The 19398-nt window shown below is 37.9% G+C and overlaps 1 long non-coding RNA gene across 1 annotated transcript; it reads right to left on the bottom strand.

Moving 5' to 3' along the window:
• Nucleotides 1-4114: 4114 nt before the first annotated feature.
• On the bottom strand, nt 4115-17632 carry LOC129514824 (uncharacterized). Its single transcript, XR_008665506.1, has 3 exons — nt 17485-17632; nt 15557-15685; nt 4115-4277 (listed from the first exon to the last, which is right to left on the bottom strand). It is a non-coding gene; the product is annotated as an uncharacterized LOC129514824 (long non-coding RNA).
• Between the last annotated feature and the right edge of the window lie 1766 nt (nt 17633-19398).

Raw genomic sequence — 19398 nt, 5'->3', positions numbered from 1 at the left:
TGGAAGCGAGGAACTTTAAACTCTTGACTTTTAAAGTTGTTGAAAGTGATATGATGATCTGATATAGAATAGGACCTACTAGTTTAGAATTCAACAAGAATTAATTATTTTAGGATCAAGATGCTTCTTCTTCCTTAGAGAAAATGGATGCAACTGGCAATGAAAGAAAAACAATTCTAAAAAAATGGATGGATCATTTAGTTCAAAGCAAATTTGAATGATTTGAAAACATCTGGAACCATAAAACCATGTCATCCAAGCTCCATGCTACACACTCTGTTCAAGTTTATGCACTGTGAGTATGTGATAAATCACACATTTGAATTGAAACAAATGCTGCAGTAACTATGGGAACTCCCCATATACCTTCCATTTACAGACATTCTTATAAGTCCCAGACTTTGCAGGTGTACATCTAACTAGAGCAGTGGCAAATTTCCTCATCATATAAACTTCATGATAAATGGGATATGTTTTGAGCTTCAACTTCTTTTTTTTTTAAACATTCTATTTATTTATTCATGAGAGACAGAGAGAGAGAGAGAGAGAGAGGCAGAGACAGAGGCAGAGGGAGAAGCAGGCTCCACGCAGGGAGCCGGATGTGGGACTCCATCCTGGGTCTCCAGGATCACGTCCCAGGCCGAAGGCAGCGCTAAACCACCGAGCCACCGGGGTTACCCTCAACTTCTTTTAATTCCAGTTGCTAACACACATGGCTATGTCAATTCTGCTCTTTAATCTGCCTCAAAGTTTTAGTTTGATAAGCATTATATTCTTGGGGGCAAAGAGAAAGGACAATTTTTTATGGCCTATCTTCAGAGTTCCTAGTGGCATAAATTAAATGTAATTTTGTTAGAGGCATAAACAATAAAAACAAGAAATTTTACTAGTGAGAAAGATATACTTTAACATAGGAAGTTAGCTGCTTGCCAATATTAATCTTAAGAATCAATGAAAAATATTAACATTCTATTTAGGAAAAGTCAGTGTAACAAAGAAATTGAAAGCAGAATAAAGTACTTTATATTTAAAATGCATTAGTAGGTAAAAATGAGACAGGACCACCATCACTGATGAGGTATATTTAAGGTAAGTAACTTTCAAACATTTATCAGGTCAAATGATTCTTCTACATAATTTGCTTTCCTTCCTTTTAAAAATCACTGTATATTAACAGACAAATATGGATGCTTATTACTTTTGACTTTAGCTCAAAATAAAATAATTGTGCTTCATTGGTAATTATTGGTGAATTATATGGTGATTATATGTTTAGTTCTGCCTATTTGTAAGGGTGAAGTAATACTATTTAAGCTAAATGTTCAGCTATGCACTCACATGAGAGTGAAATTAAAATATCTGATATCTGGTTGTATGGAATGGGTAGATTAGGTTATACACAGCTATATAATAAATACACGGTAGTTTAAGGAAAAGTCAGACAAGTCCTTGAGGAGATAATGGCTTAGTGGTAAAAGTAATGAAAATCACAGGCACCTCCACCAAGGATCCAGGGTGAATAATTTGTGAATGAATGAAAAAAGCATTTAGTCAATGACTAAGCTAAAGCCTCCAAACAAAATTGAGAAATACTTAAAGTGCATAAATACAAGATCATAGGATGAATATTTTTAGAAGCATTGGAAAAATAGAGCAATAACCCCATGAGAATATATTTGGGACATGTCAACAGAAGTCTCTCAAAAGTCCTAACACTGCAGAAAGTGGCCTGCAGCATCTCACTATATCTTATCAGCTTGGGAATCCATCTGGGCAAATCACTGTCACCATTTTTTGTATAAATTAGAATAATCCTCTGTTCAACTAGAGACTGGAGGGCTGGCCACAATCACAGTCACCTCATTTGTAACACTCAACCAAAGGAATGTGTGTGTAAAGTTACGAACAGCCACTATAACAAATGTCACTCCACACTCCACATGTTCAAACAAATTACTCGACTTCTAAAACCCACTGTCTATGCTGAATACCCCCATGTTGTGCAGCAGAAAGGAATTTATAGTCTGTTATAAAAAGTTTCAAACAATAGTAAGTTGAGTGGGTTAAATGCAGACAAAAACAAAGTAATTGCTAGTTATCAGAAAAGAATAGTTAAGAAAAAATAAGACAAAAAGCCTCAAGAGTCACAAGGGAGACAAATTAAATGTATTATCTTTTTCCTTAGCCCTTAACAGTCATATAATGCTTACATGTAGACTAGATAGGAACTAGAAAGTATTTTTCCCTCAAAATCAACAGGAGTCAAATCTTAATTAACAGCATTTGAGGGTCCTATATTGCCAGAAAACAAGAATGGGAAACAGGAGAATGTTGGAAGTATCTTAGGAATAATAAGAAATAATTTAAAATTTGCTGAGTCCTATGAAACATTTTAGATAAGTAGGAAGAATAGTTCCATCTTCTGAGAGTCTTACCTCCAATTTGTTTCAGAGTAATATAAAATGAAATATTTACATATTGTTTCTAAATAGAATGGAAATCTTTATAGCCCTTCTATGGGAGGATGATATCAGACCCTATATAACTACAATGCGATGCCACTTCATACCCACCAAGAAGACTATAATCAAAAAAACAAACAATGGAAGTGTTGGCAAGGATGTAAAGAAATTGGAACCTTTATAGCTCATGGGAATGTGAAATATTGCAGTCACTTTGGAAGACAATTTGGCAGTTCCTCAAAGAACATAGAATTATATGACCCAGTAATTCCATCTCTAACATTTACTTAAGAGAATTGAAAATATATGTCCACCCACACAAAAATTTGTGCATGAACATTCATAGAAGCATCATTCATAATAGCCCCACAGCAGAAAACCCAAGTATTCACTAATTAAAGAATGGATAAACAAAATATGATATATCTATACAATGGAACATTATTCAGTCATAAAGAGTAATAAAATATGCTACAACATGGATGAACCTTAAAAACATGATGCTGCATGAAAGAAGCCAGGCATAAAAGGCCAGATATTACATAATTCCATTTATATTAAATATACAGATTAGGCAAATATAAAAAAATAGAGGTAGAAAGCAGATTAATTGGCCTGGAGAGAGGGTGGAGATGGAGAATACCTGCTAATGAATTTCTTTTGGGGATAATGAAAATGTTCTAGAATTGGAAACGTTCTGGAATTGGAGAGTGGTGATGATTATATAACTTTGTAAATATATTTTAAAAGCACTGTATTATATACTTTAAAAGGGTGAATTTTATGGTATATGGGTTATATTTCACTATTAAAAAAATAAATGTATAAGTGAGTAACTCATATTAGGAAAATAGTTATGCTTTAGAAAAAAAGTTTTGTCTCATAATCTAAACTTCCACAGTTTATTTTAGAAAATATTTGTTATATGATAGTGCATATCAGATGTTCCCTGTTCTTTACAAAAGATGAAATAAAAATTTAAAAACTGAAATTTTAGGGTTATTAATACATAGTTTCTGCCTGCATAGATTTCCCTGTATGTTAAAGTAGGCAGACATAGAGACAAATAATTAGAATATATGAAATAAATGGAAAAAAACAAAGAAATCTAGGGGAACCTGGTGACTCAGTCAGTTAAGTGCCTACCTTCGGCTCGTGATCCCAGGATCCTAGGATCGAGTCCCATATCCCTGCTTCTCCTTCTGCCTTTGCCTCTCTCTATCATGAATAAATAAAATCTTTTTAAAAATAACAAAAAAAGATATCTATATAAGGTATAATAACAGAGAGGAGAGAAGGCCTAATTACGAGTAGTGTCAGGGCTTGAGGGGCTTCAAAGACAGTATAAGTTGATCTGTCAGTTCTTTCTTTCTTTCTCTCTTTCTTTCTTTCTTTGAGAGAGAGAGAGCAGGTGAGCAGAGGGAGGACTAAAAGGAGAGAGAAAGGAAGAGGGAAAGAATCCCAAGCAGACTCCACACTGAGCACAAGCCCCGGGTGGGGCTCAAGGTGGGGCTCAAGGTGGAGCTTCATCTCAGGACGCTGAGATCATGACCTGAGGAGAAACTAAGTCTGATGCTCAACCAACTGCGCGACCCAGGTGCCCCAAGTTGATCTGAGTCTTTTTTTTTTTAAAGATTTTATTTATTTATTCATGAAAGACATAGAAAGAGAGGCAGAGACATAGGCAGAGGGAGAAGCAGGCTCCCCTACGAAGGAGCCCAATGCAGGGCTTGATCCCAGGATCATGGGATCTGAAGGCAGGCATCCAGTTGATCTGAGTCTTGATGGAAGATGCGCATTCACCAGATACACAGGCTGTGGAAACGTATACAGAGACAAAAGGTCAGAAAAAGCATGTCCACTTCTTAGATGTACAAGTCATTCTGTTGGGCCAGAAATGTCAAGTCTTTACAGAAGAGCTGATGAGGTTCAAATGTTTTGTTCTAAGAAGGAACAATACTGTGAGCTTCTCTGTAGGAGATGGAGAACTGGCAAAGGTGTTATCTTAGAGCAGCGAAATATTCAGATTTCAATTTAGGCAGCAAAATGGGGCAAGAAATGAAGGAATATAAGAATGGAAGCACAGAGATCCTTAGAGAAAAAATGCTTACGGCATGTTAAGTGATGAAGCAGTATTAGTAGGAATAGAGACAAGGGGACCAGTCACAGAGATATTTAGAAAGGGCACTGTGGGCTAAAAGAAGAGAAAGAATTGAGAATGACTCAAGTCTGACTTAGGCAGGAAGGGCACCAGCGTTTGTTTGTGTTTGCTTTTCTTTTCTTTCTTTTTTTTTTTAAGATTTTATTTATTTATTCATGAGACACAGAGAGAGAGAGAGAAAGAGAGAGAGAGAGAGAGAGAGAGAGGCAGAGACACAGGCAGAGGGGGAAGCAGGCTCCATGCAGGGAGTCCGACATGGGACTCAATCCTCGGTCTCCAGGATCAGGCCCTGGGCTGAAGGCGGCGCTAAACCGCTGAGCCACAGGCTGCCCTGTGTTTGCTTTTCTACCACAATTGCATTTAAATTGTATCATTAAATTTGAAGCATTTGCTCCAGGTATAGAAATCTAGGGTGTAGAATTTTGAGTTTGCAGCTTTGGGGAGAAAATATTCACAGGTACTGGGAACATGAATCTGGGGGCTCCTTACCACATATCTGAAGTATTGGGAATTGCTAAAATTGAACAAGAAGAACTGATAGAAAAAAAAGAGAGAAAACAAGGACCAGAAACCATTAGAAGCCTAGATTATGGATAAGCCAGCATACAGTGTGGCATATATTGCTCAATAAGTATTTGTCAGATAAATGGACAAAAGAACATAATGCTTGATCCCAAGGATAAGCAGGAAGAATGCAGGAATAAATGTGAAATCAAGACCAAAGGATCCCATAGAATCTTTTTTCTAGCTGTATATCACAATGAGAAATAAAGTTGGTCTTGTTTCACATTGATAGGCATATAACTTTGGAAGTTTTCAGCTCAGAAATGAGATTGCTGAAGACCTGAAGAAGAGTAAAATGGGACTGAAGACTGATCCTAGTTGGGAAGAGGAGGCAAATTCAGCAACTAAGAGAGAAGGTGGAGTAAAGGAGATCAGACAGTTGTCTTGGAAACACAGTGAAGAAAATGGAAAAGGGATCATCACTTGTGCCAAATGCTGCTGAAAAGTCAAGTTGGATGAGGACTGAGAATTCTATAGTGGATATACCACAGAGGTCCTTTGTGACCCTAACACACACTCTTTTCTGGACTAGAAATGAAATAAAGCAGAACTGCAATGGGTTCAAGAGACAGTGCTGTGGAGGAGTGAAAGATGTGGGTTTGTGTGAAAGACATAAGTAGAGAGTGAGGGAATGAAGACAACAGAATCAGAGGTAGAGTTCCACAAAAGAGAGCAGGGAAATGAGCAGAACTATAGTGGGATGGGGAGTCAAGAGAGGGCTTTTTCAAATAAAAGTAAGATGGAAGGTATTACAGCAGGCTTTTATGCTGCAGAAGAAGGATGATGCAGAAGAGAGAAAGGACCCACAGAGCCCTATAGAAGTTAAGGAGGAACAGTATCTGGGACACAAGTGGAGGGGCTGTGCTCCTGCAGGAAGAGCAGAGGATGTGGGTTGAGATGCAGGAACATTGATAGATTAGGCGGAATTTAATTTAATTTAATTTTGCAGATAAGAAAAAAGAGTAATAAATAACTTCCCAAGAACCAGGAAGCCAGCATGGTTAATTTAATTTCTGTCTAAAAATTAATGTGACATACGTTACATGTTGGCTTGAACAGGATATAACATCATTACTTAAAAATAATAGTGTCATTTTTGTTAAGTAATTTGTCTCTTAGGAAGTGTAAGAATAAGCTGGTATAAAAGTTTGAATACAGGAGGTCGTTGGTTTTTCTGTATGGAATAATATGAAAGCAATTACACTGGAATCTATGTAAAAGGAAACTAACACAACCGGAAGATTTCTAGGATCACTTGGCTAGCTCAACATTAAACAGGAAGCCATCAATAGCAATATTTACTTTAGGAATACATATCCAAATCAAACAGGCTCAAAGGGGTACATTTCCTTGCAAAATAAACAGAAAATGAATGGCCTAATAACTGTCCTCCCAGTAATGGTATACTTGCACAAAACACTTTTGAAGAATTACAATTTATTTTACATAGGAGGCATTCAAAAATCCTTTGTCACTGAATACACAAATGGATGAATAAACCTTGAAGAAACAGTGAGGAGCTTTCTAGATCCTATGAATAGTTTAATTATTCTTACATTCATGATTTATGTCCCCTTCTAGAACATTGCTTGTTTGGGACCTAAAGCAACAACAACAAAACAAAAAAGTTTTATAAGCTCTAAATCAATTAGCTTTCGCAGAAAAGAAAATAGTATAAGGGACACATTTACTGAATAGAGTCAGGTTTTATTTATTTATTATTTTTTTTAGAGTCAGGTTTTAATTGGATATTGGAAAAAGGCTTGAGTAGGCAAGGTAAGAAAGATTTCCAAAGGCATTAGGAAATATTATTTACTAAATGTAATAGTCAATGAAAGTTTGAGATGGTAATCATTATAACTATCCCTGTTTTGCAAATAGATTTTATTTTTAGAGTTAATGATTAGGATTTCTTTACTGTAACTAAAGCAGTTGGGATACTCAACTGTCAGTTCATTTTCCAGTTGGAAGACCATTGCTATATCATCAGTTGAGGAAAATCCTGAGATTACATACAAACTAATTCTGAGCAACAAAACAGGTATCCTGCTACTTATTCAATTTCTTAAAAAACGATAGAATTATTATTATTATTTTTTGCGAACTACATAAATACAAAGCAAATGCAAAATACAAAGAACAAATTTCTCTGAGACTCCAAAAGTCAATCTTCTAGCTTACATAAGAGCTGGGTTTGTTTTATTTTTTTTATACCTCTACTCCAAATAAACGTGCCATAAATGCTAGCTGGGAAGGAAAACAAGCAAACTTAAAAGATAATCTTTCTTTACATGAAAAGGAAATGGTTTTTTAAAAAAACAGTTTATAATTTGATTATAGGCCATAAATAATCACTTAACAAATAAAACCATTTAAAATTTTAAAGTAAAAAACAAACAAATAAATAAAATTTTAAAGTAAATTTGGACCTTATTTTATACTCAAGAGTGTATTTATTCAAGTCACTAGCATACTTTTGAAATTTGAGTGTGACTAAAATGATAATTCATAAGTTGGTAATTATTCTTTCCTTCTAGGTCTTTTTTTTTAAAGACCTTATTTATTTATTCATGAGAGACACAGAGAGAGAGGCAGAGACACAGGCAGAGGGAGAAGCAGGCTCCATACAGGGAGCCCGACGTGGGACCTGATCCCAGGGCTCCAGGATCACGCCCTGGGCTGAAGGCAGCACTAAACCGTTGAGCCACCAGGGCTGCCCCTCCTTCTAGGTCTTCAAACCAAATGGACACATTATTTTAGGTTGTTTGAGGTAGTCTTAATTTGAAACCCAACACTGATAGTTCTGTGATAATTTAAATTCACAATGGCTTTTAGAAATTATGTGTACTACTATCATCTACTCAAGTGTCAAATGTTTTTATGGTAAAAAAAATCTGATTCTGGTGATTTTCCTTAAATGTGCCTAAAAATAATTTATGTCCTTTTTTTTTAATTTGTTGGATTTTAAAAATCTGCTCTTTTTATTCAAATCATCTTGTGTGGTGTTAAATTCCTGAGCCCTATGTACATATTTCCTCACTTATAAAATAGAAATAAAATCTACCTCACTGAATTGTGGGAAGATTTAAACGAGATGAGTATGTAAGATCATAATGCCTATAAGAGTTAGGCAAAACCCAGCTCTTATATGTGTGATATAAAGTAGACCCTCCATAAAGGTTAGGCAACTTCTGGAAAACACCTGTTGATGGAATCTCCCAATTAAAGAAGTTGATGTTATAAGATGATGAGGCATATAAATGCAATTTCTTTAATTTTAGGGAATTGCAAGATAATTTATTTGACTTCTTTTAATGAAGAGCAAGAATAAAGAATATAGAAACTGGGGAAAAAAAGAATATAGAAATCGGTGTAGTTTAGTTGAAGATTCCCAAAAGTACATCAGGAGGAAACTAGAAATCTTTTTGCTTTTTAGCTTTCCAACAGAACACAGCATGTATATCCAATGTGATCTGTTCCACAAACCTAGAGAATAAAAATTTATGTGTATTATTTTGATCTAATTAATCCAGTCAGTAAAAACTAAACTTATTAGTGGAGAGCCCAGTATATCCCTTTAAACTCCACCCTCTTCTCCCCAGAGTTTCTTTATACATTAAGTTACTAAATAATGTTTGATTAGGAGAGCAGTATGGTCAAAGGCATGATTTAAACACGAATCTTAAAACTTACCATTCCCCAGATCTATCCTGTGTCTCTTCTATTTACTGCTGGGCCTCCCTGAAACTCAGATATCAGGATACCATTTATAGTTCTCTGCTTGGGTTCAAGGCTGTCCACGTTTTGAAGGACAAACTGTTAGGCAGGTTAAATAGCTTTAGTTGAGCACCCAGGTTGAGACTGCCATGAACTATAGTAAGTAACATATCTATCTCAAAAGTTTTGCTGACTTTATATTTTTGCCTTGGCTCATCCTTGAACAATAATAACAAAAAAAATACTTAACGAAGTCTAATTAGAATACCTATTCCACTTAAGTATTTTAGACAGCTGTAACTCAGAAAATAGTCAACAATAAAAAAATGAGAAGCAACATTTTCAGTTATCTGATGTATTTATTCATTTGCAACTTTACTGGAAAGTACCCAGAACATTGGGTTGAACTATATGAAATTGCCAATTTTTCCAATTTTTTAATCTACAAAATGGTAATTTCATATGATATACCATAATATAAAGTCCGTTAATGGTGACATTACTCATTTCAGCAGCATTCACGTGGAGTTCTATAAAGGACAACTGGTAACCCTCCAAAACATACTCTTCACTCCCTACCACCTATCAGGAGTAATATTTTGATGTGTTGGATATCTTCTGTTTGTCTGTTCAGGCCCATTCTCTACCCTTCTCATCATCACTCTACTCTGTGGTCGTGGAAGGCTGACCTATCCGCACTGGTCTGGCCATATGGCATCCAGTTGGGTTAGATAAGCAGAAGATCAAAGGACAGGAGGACAATGAGACAATGAGGACAATTCACCCTCTTTCTACTCTACCAATTCCTTCTTGGTTATCTGAATTACTTCCTAAAAGCCACAGCTCTTGTCAGACCCTCTACAAATAGCTCCCTACAGAGTTCTGGTAACTTCTTCCCTTCCTTCAGTCCTGGAAGAGAATGACTTTCTGCTGTTGCTAGTCCTACGGTTCTACATAATCCCTTATTGTTTATTTCTTTAAACACTTCTCACACTTTCATTATAATTCCAAAATTGTAACTCCCACACATGAAACCACTTTTCATTTTTCACTCTCAGCACCCCCAGAACCAAATAGAGGGTGAATGCTATTCCAGGCTGCAGACTCAGCCAGGCCCACATGGGACTGAAAGAGTCTTCAGATGATTCCAACTCCAGTCTCCATGTCTTCCACCTGAAACTCTGAATATGGCAGATAAGAGATGCTGCTGGACCCTCTCCGAATCCCTGACCCACAGAAACCATAAGATATAAACACCTATTGTTGCTCTTACCTACCACATTTTGAGGTAATTTGTTACACAGCAGTAGATAACTACTACACTTGTCCTCTCTAGGGTTTGTGCTCTTAAGCTTCTAACCTGTTTCTCTTTCTCGCTCTCCAACATCTCTGATGCCTCTAAGAAGAGGAGGCCCCAGCAACCACTGAGACTGGTCACACAGTGGACTACCTGGGCAACTCATTTCTCCTGTTTTCTAAGTCTTTCCTGGCAGGATTTAATAGTGTAACACAGTGGCAAAGAGCACACACTCTATAGCTGAGTTTTGTGGTTTCTAGTGCTTAGTTCTATCATTTACTACCTATGAGCCCTTGGGCCAGTTATGTAACTTCAACATACCCTTGATTCTTTGTCTACAAAATGGTGATAATAACCCAGGGCTAATAGGGTTATTAGGAAGTTGAGTTATTATTTGTAAAGATCTTAGAAGAGTGCCTGGAGGGGCACGTGGGTCGCTCAGTTGGTTAAGTGTCTCAGGGTTCCTTGGGGCTCCTGCTCAGCAGGGAGCCTTCTTCTCCCTCTGCCCCTCTCTCTACTCGTGCTTTCTCTCTTTCAAATTAATAACATCTTTAAAAATAAATGAAGAGTGCCTGGAATATAGAAAATGTAATATACAAATGTTTGTTAAATAAAATAATGGAATGTGCTAGAGAATGACCCTTTCCCTCACAAAGCAAAAGGATGAGTGAGATTTATCGAATCCAGAAAACCTTAAGGATGGCCTAAAAAACTTGGTCTCTTCTAAAGTATTTCATTAAGAGTGACACACTAATTACTTGAGAAAAGTACTTGCTGTAAGTTTATAAACATACCGTTTTGCTAGGCAAATTTTTCTGTGGCTATCTGAAGCGTAACTCTGAACCTCCTTCCACAGACTGTAGCTTTCCCCTGCTCTTCAGTATGTCTTGAGACACGTATAATAGGTCTGGCATTTGAGCTGAGGGCCCAGTGGGAAACTGATGACACCCTTAAACTGGGGGTTCAGGAGAGTGTAATTAAGGGACTATTTTTAAGAGGTGGGCAAGATTTAAGAAAGCCAATAACAAAGGCTGGTGCAACAAGTGATCTCAGGGAGTCATTGCTTCCCTTCGGCTAGAAGGCATGAGTAGTGAACGATATGGGGAGGACTGCCTTGAAGAGACTCTGACAGAGGAACACGGCCAACCAGCGATGATACAGCTGGGAGGTTACCAGGTGTCTGGTTATTTCCTGCTGTATAACAAAGTATCCAAAACCTACTAGTCTAAAACAATAATTATGTATTATGCTCACAATTTTGTGGGTCAGGAATCCTGGCAAGGCATAGCAAAGATAGATTTTTTTTTTTTTTTTTGCCTCACAATGCCTGGAGCCTCGGCCTTGGCCGGGGTGGTTTGAACAGCTGGAAATGTCTGGAATAGCTCAGTGGGGATCTCGGTTCTATTATTGGCTGGGTTTCTTGATTCTTCACACACTGTATCTGCTGGGGTTGCAATGTCCTCCAAGTTGGTGTCTTCACTCACATGTCTCTCTGGAAAAGCTGGAACAGCTGGGCAGTGGCTGGCATTGCTCTCTTTCCATGGGGTCCCTCCCTCCAGCAGGGCAATCTCAGGGTAATCAGACTTCTAACACTATATCTCAGAGCTCCTAGACTGAATACTCTAAGAGACCTGGGCATATGGGAGCTGTAAGACTTCTTGTAATGACCTAGCCTCAAAGTCCCCAAATGTCACATCTCTGCATTCAGTTGTTTAAGCATTCAGTTGTGAAAGGGGAGAAGGGAATCAGACTCTACCTTTCAGTTGGAGGAGTAGCAAAAATTTTGCCACCATGTATAGTCCATTGTATCAGGTTAATAAAAATTCTGAACTCAATCTCCTCCTGCCCCATCATTTCCTATTGATGCTGCCCCCTTAAACAAGGCAACCACTAACCAGAGGGCAAAGGAGCTTGTTAATATAGTCTTTATAGGTCAGCTTCCCAGGAACAGAGTAGGACCTGGAGGGACAAACACTCTCCTAATCCTCATTGCTTATTTTAGGGCTTTCAAGTTGTGTGCCAGAGTTATGCAGGGGTATGTTCTTGAGAACATAGGAATGACCATGAGGACACAGAGAATGGGGTAAGCTTTCCATTACCTATGTTTGTACCTTCCACTATGGTAACTTCTACAATTGCAGTTTTAATCAGTGTTCACATAGCGTTTCACTACACTAGAATTTCATTCCCAGAATATACTCTCCATTCCTGGTACCACAATTTTTCAAAGCCTAAAGGGAAAATGGCCTTACCTCTGGTTGAAATTTACTCATTGAAATATTCTTGCAAGTGATTCTTACACTAGGGAAGCTGGCAACACATCAGCCTGTATGTGCTATGATGCAGAGGCTTAGGGTGCAGTGCACTTAGATCCCAAGAATCTAGTAACATTAGACTTGGGCCTGACCTCATCCATCATGAGGTTTGCTTTTTTTTTTTTTTTTTATTTATGATAGTCACACACACAGAGAGAGAGAGGCAGAGACACAGGCAGAGGGAGAAGCAGGCTCCATGTACCGGGAGCCCAACGTGGGATTCGATCCCGGGTCTCCAGGATCGCGCCCTGGGGCAAAGGCAGGCGCCAAACCGTTGCGCCACCCAGGGATCCCTGAGGTTTGCTTTTTAAAAAAAGTTTTGGGAGGTTATAGGGTAGGAAATGGTAGAGTCTCAGGGGAGCCCTTAAAAATCATATCCTACATCCTCTTTACTTTTTAGTTTATCTTGGACATCAAATAGTTAATAAGGCCTTCAGCAAAGACTTGTAAAGTAGCATTTGCCTTATATACCCCCTGGAATCTTTTGCTAACTGTTGAGTGTCTGTTCAATGATTTTCAAACATTTTGTAGTCTCATTTTAAACTAAGTCTCATCAAAGTTTTAGGGATTTTCCAAATTGGAAAAAGTTTGTTTCACCTGAACTAGCCACATACTTCTGATGACAGGTGATATAGGGCACATTCATATCATGACAGGATTTCTGACTCTTCTTGTCCTGAGACAGGTAATTCTGAAGAGTGGATATAAGTCATTTCTATAATGAGGCAGCTAACCAAAACCTAACAATACATAGAATTGACTGTGAATCAAATACAGATATCCCCCTTAAACCAAACTAAGTGTTTCCTTAACTCAACTTCCCCTTGGTTGGACCCCAAGATACCTGCAGCCACTCCTCAGTGATTTTACTGAAGAAGTCCACTGAAGAAATATTCGGGTGGAAAGTGTCAGGTGTCTTAGTCATTAGTTGATACAAATGACCATGGGGACACATTGCTAGGAACCCACTAAGAGACTCAGAGGGGCCCCATAAGTGAAGGATGTTAAAGCTTCTATAGCTTTGGGGCAAATCCACCTCTGCCCTTTTTGCAGATGATTTTTCTGTGGGGTGGGGGCTATTGCTATCATCTGTCTCTGTGCTCATGGGGCCCCCCTTATTCACCTGACAGACTTGTGCCTCCATCCCCCAGCAAGCCCCTATGTTAAATCACAGGGAATAAAGACACACACTTTAGCTCCTCTTCCAGAAGTTTCAAGCTCCTTCTGCAAATTAACCTAACTTCATCCAAAAGACCTTTGTTTGCTCACAGAGGGTCTCAGGGAATGGCAGTCTTTTGTTCCACTTCAACCAGGAAACATTTTCCTAATCTACACTTACAAAAATGGGGAGCAGAACTTCACCTGATTCTTAGCACAACAAAGATCTCATTCAAAGAAACTTTCTGCCTACTTTCCCAGAGGTTGGAGAGGCTTACTTAATTCTTAATTCCTTCTCCTTCAGTGTAAGTATGGTTGGCTTTAAGAGGCACCCTGTTACTCAAGTATAAAACTAACCCCTTTGATGGGACACCTGGATGGCTCAGTGGTTGAGCATCTGCCTTTGGTTCAGGGCATGATCCTTGAGTCCCACATTGGGCTCCCTGCATGGAGCCTGCTTCTCCCTCTGCCTGTGTCTCTGCCTCTCTCTCTCCTCTCTCTCTGTGTGTCTCTTATGAATAAATAAATAAAATCTTTAAAAAATAAATTAAATTAAATCAACCCCTTTGAAATGATACAAATATAGAGATAAGCTTTTTGAAGTGAGTACGACTTTTTTCTACTTATTTATCAATTATACACTGTGACAGGTTAGATTATGTGGAGCACACACAACTTACTGTTCTCAATGACCTTATAATCTGGCATTCAATACTTTACTTAGCATTTAGTACCCACTATGTGCCAGATAGTATTGTGGGAGCTGGGACCCGGTGATGGAAAACACAAACAAACTGGAGCTTATGGAGCTTACAGAGATCAAGAATAAACAAGTAAATAATAAACATAGACTATCATGTCCAGAATTGATAAGTGCCATGAAGAAAAATGAAGCCATGTTTGCCAGTGGGATGGGTGTGTCCCATTTGCTCATGTGGTCTGAGAAGATCTCTCTGGGATGCTATGTAAGTGGAGACACATTAAGGGAAAGGATGAGTTATGTAACTATTTGGAAGAAGATAGAGATTTTTCTAAGCAGAGAGGATAGGTGTGAATGCCTGAATTTGGGAATTAGAAAAACAACACCCAAAACCTTAATAACAATAAAATTTGTAAGTCACAAGAACTATGATAAGACATCAGAATTACTATCCATTCAGGGCACCTGGGTGGCTCAGTTGGTTGAGCACCTGCCTTTGGCTTGAGTCATGATCTCAGAGTCCTGGGATCAAGCCCCACGTTGAGCTTCCTGCTCAGCGGGGAGCCTGCTTCTCCCTCTCCCCCTGCCGCTTCCCCTGCTTGTGCTCTCTCACTCTCTCGGTCAAATAAATAAAAGCTTTTTAAAAAATTACTATCCATTCATCTATTCAATAAATAAGTACTGAGCCCTACTAGGGTCAAAGGAATGTATCTATGAACATAAGGTCCTAGAGGAGGCACAACTGACACGACCAGGAATAAGACACAGCATGTGTTCTCCAGACAGTCATGTTCTGATGTGGAAATAAATTTCAAAGAAAGAGGATTATTACAATTAAGGGCAATGAGTGTGCAGATGCTAAAAAATTACATAAAAGGGATACCTAAACAAGCTGTGGGTGGTAGGTGGGAGCTTTCTGGAGTACCTGATCTCTAAATTAAATCCAGAAGAGATAGTAGGAGGTATCCAGAAACAGAGTAAGATAGCAAATTTCAACCACATGCAGAGTCCTGGAAAAGCAAGAGCACTCAACATTAAAGAACTGTGGCACTGATGCCCTTGCAAGGCACCAGGTTCAGACAGCAAACGGCCTTATAGGTCCTACCAAGATTATTCAATATCCAGAGAACAATGGGGAACCGCTAAAGTGTTTTAGGTGGGAAGTGACTCCATCAGGCTTACCCTTTAGAGAGATCACTCTGCCTGCCACATGAAGAATTCATGGGTTCATAGACTAAAGACAAGGGTGGAGGAAAGGAGATGGATTTAAGAGTCATGATGTCAGGTCAATCTTCAAGACTCCATGACTGGCTGAAAAGAGAGAATAACAAAATGAATTAGTAACACCAAAGAGGGAGAGCTGATTTCAGAGGATAGATTTGCAGTGAGTTTTGGGTAATGTACTAGCTTTAGAGAAAGAAGTTTGATGGGAAGGTGAAGCTAGAAGTTCCTTCATATAATTATTCTCTCAGTAAGAATTATTGGTAAGAACTCAAAGTGCCTGGTTTAACAATTAAGAGACCAGGGTGCCTAGGTGGCTCAGTCAGTTAAGCAATCTGACTCTTGATTTCAGTTCAGGGCATGATCTCAGGGTAATGGGATCAAGCCCTGCGTAAGGCTTCCCACTCAATGGTGGGGGGGGGAGGTCTACTTGAGATTCTCTTTCTCCATCTCCCTCTGCCCTCCTCTTGGCTCTCTCTCTCTCTCTCTAAAATAAATAAATAAATAAATAAATCTTAAAAAAAAAGAATTATTGAGCTCTATGTACTGAGCACTCTAATTACTACCATATATTTGTTATATCACTTAATAGTCACAACAACTCTAGGTGGGCTGCTTTTATTCCTGTTGAAGGTAGGGAAACTGAGGCATGGAAGTAGTTAAGTAAATTGCCTATGGTCACACAGCTAGCAAATGTAAAAGATAACATAAACTTCCAATCTAGACAACAAAAATCAGCCCCATTACTTTATAATCACTTCTGATTTTACAAAAAAAAAAAAAAAAGTTATTTCCCACCAGACCATAGGAAGAGTGACTTTTGGCTGTTTAAAATCTACAAAAAACAAAACAAAACAAAACAAAACAAAAAAAAAAACAACAAATTCCCTCTCATCAAAAAATAAACCAATCAAAATTATTGTCACTAGTGAAGAGACACAAAAAGACTAATGCAGATTCTGAAAGCATTCCAAAGAGAAATTTACCAAAATGTTTTCAGCAATGGCAACACAGTTTATAAAAATATATAGCCTTCTAGGGTAACTACTGCAAAGAGAAAATTACTGGCATTGATGAATTCTAGAGTTTTAAAACATTATTGAAATATTTTTCAGTTTCAGAGCCCTCATATAAAAGAGATTATGCAGGCCTGACTCTCTCATACTGGAATAGTTTGTGCAATGCTTCTCATTGAGGCACTCAGTGATTTCATTGGCAGAGAGGAATGAAAACAAATGAACGAGAAGGAATTGGGGCCTGTTCTATAGAGGTAGTTCCTTCTTTATATTGATTTATTGATTGTGCATCTTGGGACTGCTATTATTCAAAGACAACATTTTCTGTGAGCATAGATGGAGAATTTTATCCTGGGCCTTCTAGATTTGATGTCACTCCCTTTCAATATACTGTTTTGGGTTTTTTTGTTTTTGTTTAGTTTAGATTTTACTTATTTATTCATAAGAGACACAGAGAGGGAGGCAGAGACACAGGCAGAGAGAGAAGCCGGCTCCCTGCAAGGAGCCCAATGTGGGACTTGACCCCGGGATTATGTCCTGAGCAGAAAGCAGACCTCAACCACCGAACCACCCAGGCGTCCCCCCTTTCAAGGTATTGTTAATTTCCCTGTAAGAAAAGAATGGGAAAATTGAATCACTGTGACTGTATCTGTAAAGAATGAACTTCTAGTTCAATCTAGATTTCTACATAGCCTCTGTTTGCTAAAAAAAAATGTAGCATTTCCAAGGCATGGATCAAATGTGAGTGAAAATTTTTGCACAATTTATATTATACTTAATTTTAGAGTCTTGCTTGAGTTTTATTAAATTGATTTTTTGTAAATTATAAAGCATTGATTTAAAAAGAAAAAGACTTAGTTCAAAGAAGTTTACCTAAAAAGCACTCCTAAAAGATGAAAATTGCCACCATTCATGAGGTTCCTTCTTTTTCTCTGGCTTGATAATTAAATCACACTTCTCCTTACATACTTGGGAGGAGGCAGGCTCCACAGTGGTGTCTACAAAGACATGAGATTTTTAAAATGAGATTGTGCACATCAACTGAAAATTTTTTAACCTATAACTTATATTTTTTAAAAAAGACGAGTGATTCTCTAGACTACAATTTCAAGATCAATAAATTTCCGATTCTCTGGATTTTCTTTCAAAAACACCCATTTTTGTTCCTTCGACTTTTAAAAAAGTCTATTTTAAACGACCTACTTTTTAAAACTGGTTTGTAGTTAAGTGTGTCACACCTGGATGTAGTCAACTTAAAAGTGTTTCAGTCCTTGCTATTTCTTTCTAAGCTAATTATTTTATTTTTAGTCATCCGACTAGTGCAGGATATTTTCTCCAGAGAAAATAAGAAAGTGGATGAGAACAGCATAGATTTGTTCTGGGTATGAGTGTTTAGGATATATATTATGTTTCTGTTAGCGGTTAATATTATTTGTCAATGAAAACCACATAATTGCTCTATTTAACATCCTCTCCATAAGCAAGTGGGAGGGCAGCGAAGAACCTGAAGAGCCCCTGAGGTCAATCTGTCTCTGATACAGAACTTCAAAGCATGGTCAACAGATGGTTGTCCATCCCATTTGTAAAAGTCTCTAGGGAAAACTCCACAGTTGTTTTTTCATCATAAATCCATCTGTATTGCATCCCTCTGTCAAGAAAGTGTGTCTAGTATCTTTCCAAAATCCTTGTTTTTATGTTAAGTCCATTTCCTCCAAGTGTTACCTTCCCTGATGCAACAAACAAACAAATAAACAAAAAAAAAACAAAAAACAAAAACAAAACAAAAAATCAGCTTCTATGTAATATCTTTTCACAAGGATCAGCCTTTGTCAAACTGAATTCTGGGCCACTACAAGAGATTTGTGTAGAAAACCTTACATTTGATTTGGGAAAGAAAATGCTATGTACTGGTTGGAATAATTGCACTATTACATGGCTTTATTATTCATAAGTTGGCTCAGTCTTTGAAATGGAGAATTAGGATCTAATTTAAAGTCATGCATTTAAGATATTAGGCTGATCCTTGCTGTGCAACAGAAAGCATATACTCCAACACTGCCCCCAGAAAACAATTTCACATGTGCCCAGTGCTGCTAAGAGTAAAAGGTGATTTTAAGTGTGATAAGACTTCCAAAGACCACAAAAAGAAACAACCAAAGATAGGTGTTGAACGGTTTTTATTGATTTTAGGGGGGATCTCTCTATTTCCTGGATCTGAATGCCTGTTTCCCTTCCCAGATTGGGAAAGTTTTCAGCTAGGATTTGTTCAAATACATATTCTGGCCCTCTGTCCCTTTCGGCGCCCTCGGGAACCCCAATTAAACGTAGGTTTTTCTTCCTTAGAGTGTCATTTATTTGCCTTAATCTGTCTTCATGGTTCTTTAATTGTTTATCTCTTTTTTCCTCAGTTTCCCTCTTTGCCATTAACTTGTCTTCTATGTCACTCACTCGTTCTTCCACCTCGTTAACCCTCGTCGTTAGGACTTCTAGTTTGGATTGCATCTCATTCAATTGATTTTTAATTTCTGCCTGATTGGATCTAAATTCTGCAGTCATGAAGTCTCGTGAGGCCTTAATGCTTTTTTCTAGAGCCACCAGTAGCTGTATAATGGTGCTTCTGAATTGGCTTTCTGACATTGAAGTGTAATCCAGATTTTGTAACTCTGTGGGAAAGAGGGCTGTTTCTGATTCTTTCTTTTGAAGTGAGGTTTTCCTTCTAGTCATTTTGCTCAGTGCAGAGTGGCCAAAAACAAGTTGTATTGGAACATGGGGGAGTATCACTGGTCC

The sequence above is a fragment of the Nyctereutes procyonoides genome, unplaced genomic scaffold (assembly GCF_905146905.1).
Source record: "Nyctereutes procyonoides isolate TBG_1078 unplaced genomic scaffold, NYPRO_anot_genome, whole genome shotgun sequence".
Lineage (NCBI taxonomy): Eukaryota > Metazoa > Chordata > Mammalia > Carnivora > Canidae > Nyctereutes > Nyctereutes procyonoides.
Note: the sequence above shows the minus strand (reverse complement) of the source record. Positions and strands in the feature narration are given on the sequence as shown.